The 8,429-nt window shown below is 39.0% G+C and overlaps 1 pseudogene; it reads right to left on the reverse strand.

The window, feature by feature from the left end:
* The window catches only part of LOC134368499 (armadillo repeat-containing protein 10-like), a 55,188-nt pseudogene extending 47,182 nt beyond the window's left edge, over positions 1-8,006 (reverse strand).
* Between the last annotated feature and the right edge of the window lie 423 nt (positions 8,007-8,429).

The following is an 8,429-nucleotide window of genomic DNA, read 5'->3' on the forward strand; positions in this document are numbered from 1 at the left end:
TTTACTCATTTTACATACCTTTTTTAAAGTTTGTTAATTCTTCCCCTAGGGTTTATTAGTGTACAGTCTGCCTTTAAATAAAAATAGACTACTTCTCCATTATTCCTTGAAGTTGGGGGTGGCCGTATATCATCAATCCAAGGAGAATTCAGGTGTACGGTGAGGATTTCTGGGAATTATTTTTTGTCCAGTGCAGACGCAACCCCTTCTGATTTTTCCTCCTTTACTCTTCCCACTAGAATGAGGAAATAATGCCGGGAGATACAATGGATATTTTATGGTCACAAAGAACAAAAACACTAAGTAAAGTGGTTATGAACAGAAATACGACTATAGAAGAGTGATTCTTAGATGATCTGTTGAGAGGTCATACCAGACCTTGTTGCCTACCTCCACACACACTTTTGGTTGTGTGAGTGAAAACAAAAAACAAAAAACTTGCTTATTAAGCAAGTATTTCTTTTAGGTTCTCTTTTATTTAAAGCAGAATCCAAACAAACCTCACACACAGATACTATTATTTACCTTTTACAAATGAGGACTTGAACACAAAAAACATACTCTGCTCATTGTTACACCTCTAAAAAACAGAAGATCTGAGATCCAAACCAAAGTATTTTTATATTTCTCATTCGTATTCAGAACTCTTCCTGGTTGCTACGTGGTTTCATTAAGTTATCTGTTAATTCCTGTGCTAATGTCACACTCTTGATTAAAATTGTTTTTTTTTTTTAGTACATTTTAATTCCTGTGGGGGTTAATTCGTTTGATATTCTTTTTGAAAATTTATGGTGTCTCTTATACAGATTCTTTCATATTAACTTTGAATTATATTCTTTCAACTATGAACAAGTCTACACACATAAATTTTACTGCTTACATGAAATGAATTAATTCTTCAAAAATCACAAGCTGCCATAACTCATTCAATATGAAATAGATAATTTAAATAGCCCTATAACTACTTAGGAAATTGAATTTGTTATTCTTAGGGCTGCTGTGCTTTGAAGAAGCCTGGAATGAAGAAATGTAAAAAAAAAATAATGGCCAGCTTAAAAGAGGTATAAGTTAATGAGGTGGATGTCTATTGGAAAGTTGTAGTTTATCTGAGAATAATCAGCATTGTTTGTTGAAAGACATGTTTGTGTTTGTGAGAGTGTGTTGGGGCAGACGATAAGTTAAGGAAATTGAGGAAATTTGAATATTTATTGTAAAAGTTTTCCTTAATTACTTGTTATACTTTTTATCTATCACTTGATAGCTTTATAAACAGCATTTCATTTAAGTCTTCTACAATCCAATGATGTATCATTATTAATATTACCTCTATTCATGATAATGACAGCAAGTTCTTATACAATACTTATCATGTTTTGGGTACTATTCTGAGCCTTTACATACATATGTTCATTTAATCTTTACATATATGTGCTCATGTAATCAATGATTACATGAAATAATAAGCACTATTATTATCCCCATTTCGCTATTAAGTAATCTGAGATGCAGTGAATTTGAATACTTTACCCAAGGTTGTATAGCTATTGGATAGCAGAATCAGGATTCAAACCCAGACAATTTGGCTCCAGAAATTTTTCTTTTAACTGCTCTATTATGCTCCCTTGGGAAGGATAAATAATTTTCTTACACTAAAGTCAATAATTTTCAAAGTCAAGATACAAATTCAGCTGTGTTTGATTCTTGTTAAGTAAAATTGATAGAAAGTAAACTATGCATATTTTAAGAGAACAATTTGTAAGGTTTAAAATATGTATACACGAATGAAACCATTACCAATATAAAAAGAATGAATCTATCCTTTTTCTCTCAATAATTCCTCATGCCTCTTTTAAATCCTTCCCTCATCTCTCTGTCCCCCCTTTCTCCAAACAACCACTGATCTGTTTTCTGTCACTATGCATTTTCTAAAGTTTTATGTAAACAGATTTAGATGGTATGTACTTTTTTCTGTCTGGCTTCTTTCACCCAGCAAAATTATTTTGCATTTCATCTATGCTATTGTATGTATCAGTAGTTCACTCCTTTTTGTTGCTGAGCATTATTCCTTGTATAAATATACATCCACTTGTTTATCCATAAACCTGGTGATAAAAAATTGTTTCCTTCCAGTTTTTGGCTATTTTGAATAAAACTACTATGAACATTCACACCCAAGTTTGTATAAGGACATATGCTTTCATTTCTCTTGAATAAATACGTAAGAATAGAATGGCTGGATCAGAGGCAGGTGTACATAACTTTTTATGAATCTGCCAAAGTGTTTCCCAAAGTAATTATATATTTCCCTTCCCACCAGCAGTAAATGTGAGCTCCAATTGCTCTACTTTCTTGTCAACTTTTGTTGTTTTCTGTCTTTTTAATTTTAGCCATTCTAATAGGAGAAAAGTGGGATGATTTACATTTCTACCAATCTTAAGTGCAGCCATGTTACCTTGAAGGGATTTTATGTAAGTTGTCCAAAATGTTAGGTGACATTAAAGGGGGGAGAAGGATGGGGTAATAGAATGACCGTGATAAATGGGTTGGAAGAAACACCCTCCCCCCACCATGTGTACCACCAGAACTGAGCACAGGAAGATGAAGTGTATAAGATCACTTTGGGAAGTTTTTGAGGGTTTGGTAAAGAAATTCCCCCTTTCTCCATCTTGGCCTACCCAGCACCCTCTCTGCCCACTCTTGCAAAGACATGTGAAATGCAAATGCTGCTTTGTAAAGTCTAAGCACCCCCCACCAGGACTACCACTGGCCAGGGTGGCATGCCTTGCTGACCAAAGTAAATCTGAGGAAAAACTCATTATTTTCCTGGAAAGTTGTGTATACAGGAATGTCAGGAGGCCCAGGTGAGACCACTCAGAGGCTTTGACAGTAGACAGCCATGAGGGTAAAAATATTTATTCAAGGGAATTCAAGAAAAAAAGTTCTCAAACAAATACCACCCCTTCAAGAAAGCCCAAGAGAGAAAGAGGGTCAATGCTATTCAGCCGTTAACACAGAATGAATAAGAAAATGAACCAAAATCAGCCACTTAAGGACCAAGAGACCCTGAACAACTCCAAATCTTCAAATAGTGACCAGTAATGTCTGCTGTGTCTCCAAAGGCCTTGTCGTGGAGAAAAGATCAACTGCATCGGGTCCAACTCTTAACAACAGTGTACAAGGATGTTGACTAAAATAAAATCAACAAGTTATGAAAAGCCTCTCTTTCTACTGGATGTGTATGTACCTTCTTGAGTTCTATGATGGTGGCGAGAAAGAAAAGAAAGAGGCACATATGTGAGAAGGGAGGGATATGGGGTCCTGCAGGGGAGGACCAGATTGGCAGGTCCACAGTTAGCCAGACATTGGGAACAAGCACTGGGTGGGGACTGAGCATTGAGAACAAACTTCCTCCTGAATACATTATAAGATAGGGACTTGGTGTTTCTGAGTGTATTTGAGTAGGAGTGATGCCAGGGTTTAGACCACCAGAATCCAGATGATAAGAGGGTTTGATCTGTGGAGGGTGACAATGACACCCACCCTAAAAAAAAAGTTGACAAATAAATCTTGTCCATAGGCCACCTACTCAATAGTGGTATTCATTGAACTCCACCATATGCTATGAGCAACTGGAAGTCCTCAGAAGGACAAAAAACTCACCCTACTAAAAGTTGCTGATAGTATTCTCAAGAACTAAAATAATGGTGTTTGAGACCACAATCCCAACACCTATTAGACCAATTTCTTGTTAATAAGAATGGAATGAGGTACTAGTCTACGAAGGGTGGGGCATAAAAAAACAACCTATATATTATGTAATTCTATTTATATGAAATGTACAAAACAGGCAAATCTATACTGACAGAAAATATGTTAGTTGTTGCTTAGGGCTAAGGTGCGGGTGGGGGAATAGGGAGGTGACAGCTAAAGCATATTTCTCTTTGGGGTGATGAAAATATTCTAAAATTGATTGTTGTGTGGTTGCTCATATCTTTGAATATACTAAAAAAACTCTAATTGTATATTTTAATGGTTTAATTATGAATTATGAATTATATTTAATTCATAATTTATATAATTTATGTAATTATGAATTATATTTCAATAAAGCTGCATAAAAACAAAAAGAGAGAGGGAGGGAGGGAAGGAGAAAGGGAAAGAGGGCGGGAGGGATAAAAGAAGGGAGGGAGTGAGTGAGTGAGGGAGTGAGGAAGGGAGGGAAGAAAGAATGAAGCCCTGGGATGTAGTCTAAGCTGGGAACACCTTTCAGATTGTCTTCCATTTCCAGCCCTGTATCCTTGAAGGTCACTGAGGTAATTAGTCCACCTCTAATTACTCCTCCATGCAGCTGCTCCATTCCTTTCCTCTGCTCATTGGTGTTTCTGCCTGTCTCAGCTGTAGGCCCATAGTCACCCACCCCACTCACTCACATAGCCTCAGCCTATATAGAGGGGGTCCATTGTGTACAGTGGATAAAACACCAGCCTCCAGCAGGCATCAAGACAGCACCCAGCCCCGGGGTACTGGCAAGGTTACAATGGACCATTAGAGCAGTCAATGCTACTTACCCAGAATGATGCAGTGGAGCCAGCTGTACTCTTCCTGGAAGAAAATGGGGGTGGGTTCTAAGGTAGGTGGGGTGTCTGACATGCTGCTGGTTTATTCCTGTAGACCTGCTGGCTCTAATCACTCTGCAACTTGCACCTGGTAATGATGATTCAGAGATTTCTCAAGCGTATACATATACGTTTTCCTGTACCAGTTTCCCTACCACCCAGATACCCCACCTTCTCTCTTTTTGGTCCCTTCTCTCCGTTACAGTGAGCTCTGGATTCAGAGCCCTGAGTGGCAGCTGGCCTTGAGTTCTGTGGACTCGGTTTTTTACATGTGGTCTCTCTCATGGACTCTGGCAATTGCTCTTCTCTGGATCTTTCTAACGCCCCTCACTAGCTGAGGATGTCCTATCTGACCCTATTGTCTGGATCCTGAACATTCTGATCAAATCCTTGCTTCTCAAAGTAAAGGGAAAATGTCTTGTTGACATTTCAGAATTTTAAATCATGCCCTGAGGAATCCTATTATTAAAGACATCACTGCATAAACCCAGCTTTTATAGGTGAGGGATTAAAGTAATTTTCTTCTTAATTAGAAGTGGAGAAAAACAAATTAAAACGATAGTGAAACAATATTTTTATAGCCATAATTTTGATCAAAAATTTTAAAGATTGATAAAATAAAATGTTTGTGAAAGTGTATGATATTCACATGTTAATTTCAGAGAAAATAGATGTGTACAGAATTTTTGAGAAAAAATTTTAGCAGTATTTATAAAAATTTAAAATATTTGCACTCTATACTTTAACTGATTTTCTCATTAATATGCATTTATTTTGAGAACACAAATATTTGACAAGAATTGATGTTTAAAGGTGTTGATTTCAAGTCTATTAATCATAGCAGCAAATGGGAAACAGCTTATATGTCTATCAGGAGGAGAATGATTTAATCAGTTATGGTACATACTAGTGAATAGTTACAGAAGTGAGAGGTAGATCTGTATGTGCTGTCGTGGAGAGATCTTGTATCTATTTTATAAAGCGGTAAAGGCAAGTGGCAGATCAATATGTTCATACTTCCCTAAGTACGCTAAGAACAATGTATTTTTATAGTACATCTATCTATGAAAAAGCCTAGAGTAAGCTTTTAAACAATATACAGTAGATTATTTATTGTGGTTACCTATGAACAGGGGCCTGAATGTTGGAGGAACTTTGTAAAGGGGATAACTGTGATTTATCTGTATTTTCAGAGTGTTTTGTAGTAAGAATACATGCACTGCTAGCTTTGTAATTTACATATTTAAATATTCCTAACTAACAGAAACAGTAGCTCTGTATTATTCAGTAAAATTAACTGCTAGCTGATGCAGCTGACAAAACTTGGCTTAACATAGCAGAGGTTTATTTTTGTTTAGATAAATTCTGCTATCAGTTGGCAGGATCTCTCCGCTCCCAGGTGACCCAGGGAGCCAGACTGCTTCCATCTTGTAGCTCCACATCTTACACGGGTCACCATGTTTGCTGCTGAGTGGAAGAGAAAGCATAGGAATGGCACACTAGCTCTTGCCTAACTGTAAGTGTACTACCCAGGAAGGAGGCGGAGAACAAGACGTGGATGAGAACTTGGAGTCTCTCTCATAAGCTATCACACAGTAGGTGCTCAATAAAAGGCAACTATTCTAATTTGTTAAAACAATAACCCTCTCAATTATTTTGAGAAGTTTATTTGAAGGCCAGATTTGCTTTGAAATTCACCAACTTTTTAAAATGCCTACTCTGTGACAGATGCATTCAAACACAGAATCATGTATAATTTCAAAGGATCCTGTAAACGTTACAGGGAGTATTTGCCCATTTTCACTAAATAGGGCTTTTCTGCATGGCCTTTTGCAGGAAATAACCTTTGTAATATCAGTAGGCTGAGAATTTTCTCCTTCCCTCTAATACATGGTCAAAATTTTAACGTGTGAGTCTCTGCTACAGTTTCTATGACTGAACTTGCCTGAACATCTGAACAGGTACACAAACCAGGATTTTCCTTTGGGGCAAGTATACAGACAGGCAGTGGAAGGATGATTAATTCCTTTTTCAAATCAGAGCTAGCATTAGTGCCAAGGAACTAATTTTCACTTTCTAGGAGGATTTTAGAGTTTTTAGGCATTCAGCTTCAGTACATGTTTGTTCACATGGTGATTTCCATGTCTTTCTTCATCTGCCACTTACAAAAGAGGCTTTGGTTTTTGACCACCTAGATAAGCTCATTTATTCGTGTATGTGTTCACTAGCCAGTTGCTATTAGACATCCTGTTAAAATCATACTGCAAATATCAGGGTGGCTTAAAAATACCTTCTCTTTAATTCCAGGGCTATAGCCCCCAAACCAGTAGATTATGTGCAAATCAGACTCTATCACAGCGCATTTGGAAAACACTTTGAGAGCATGTTGAAGAGGCCAAGGGAGGGTGACCAGGCATATAAATGCTACTGTCCAAAGTGAACTTTTAAGTTTAAGGGGATGTTACTATCAGAGTGGTTCCAGGGTGAGGTATGGGACACCCAGGGGCCTTCTGCGGGGAGTAGGAATGCTCTATGTCACAGGGAAGGGAATTGATTCTGCACAGCCTATAGAGAAGGCAGCAGTAACCAGATGGCCAGCAGGCCAGGTTCCAGAGTTGGAAAGGGGGGCACATAGCAGATGACCAGAGAAGGGTACTGTAATTTGAGAAGTGCAGCGACTGCACAGAAATGCCCACACCTGAGCAGAGTCAGCTCTGAAGGCACCCTCTGGCTCAGGTAGGAGAACCCTAGGTTAAAGCTCACAGACAAACCATGAATCATGTTTCATTTACACAGTCACAGTCCTTCTTTATTTTTTAAGCCTGCTTTCAGTATCTTGGTACAGGGTCCCTCTTTGCGTTGTATGACAGACACCGTGGAGTACTGAGACGAGAATAAATTAAGAAATCTAAAAGATGGAAGGTTGGCTTCAGGTTAGATGTGGAAACAGCACAGGCTATAGATGAATCCAGACCAGAGGTCTAGTCTCAGCCCTGTCACTTACTAGACATGTGATCTTGGGCAAATTACCAAGGGCCACGAGTCCTAGGTTCTTCACCTGTAAAGTGGGTTTGATAAGTCCTGACTTGTAGGACTGTGATGTATGTAATGTATGCAGAGCATCTGGCAGAGTGCCTAGAATATGTTGGATCTTTAGTGAATGGTGAGGAATCTGACTCCTGGTTAGAAACCCAATATAAGTTTTCAGGTCCACCCATACACAATTACAAAGGCTTTACCTGGCAGGTATGAAGGGGAAAAGCTGCCCTCCTCACACCAGTCTTGGTGCACAACCAATGCATTGCAGTCTCTGAAGGGAGGTGCAGTCAAGGACTCAGGCCTTTCTGACAGGTCATTCTCTTCCCATATTTGTATTCCTAGCACCTCCATTCCTAAGTCTCTTTATCTGAGGCCTTGGGCAGAGACCTTCTTCAGGTGCCTCTACTGAGGCCTCCTTATGGAGGGGAGGAGGGGGAAACCTTGAAGACACTTTTCCCCACCTATTTTTCCACTCCTAGCCCTTCCCCCTCACCCTCCCCTTGATCCCAAGGTCCATAAATCTGCCAGAGCCTTTTGTTCAGGGCTCTCTCACTAGTGAGGTGGTCCCCACGTCCACACTGATCCACCTGGTCCTCAACCTGTGTGCTGTTCCATGGGGGGAGTCGGCAATTTTTCCAGTTTGAGACTCTTGCTTATACCATCAAGGTAAGTGATTAAAGGCTAAACTATCATTTTTGGCTGGTTGCTTTAATTGGTTAACCACAGCAGCTCAGTTCTCTTTGAAGCTCAGCGGAGCTCCCAACAAATGGCAGA

The sequence above is a fragment of the Cynocephalus volans genome, chromosome X (assembly GCF_027409185.1).
Source record: "Cynocephalus volans isolate mCynVol1 chromosome X, mCynVol1.pri, whole genome shotgun sequence".
Lineage (NCBI taxonomy): Eukaryota > Metazoa > Chordata > Mammalia > Dermoptera > Cynocephalidae > Cynocephalus > Cynocephalus volans.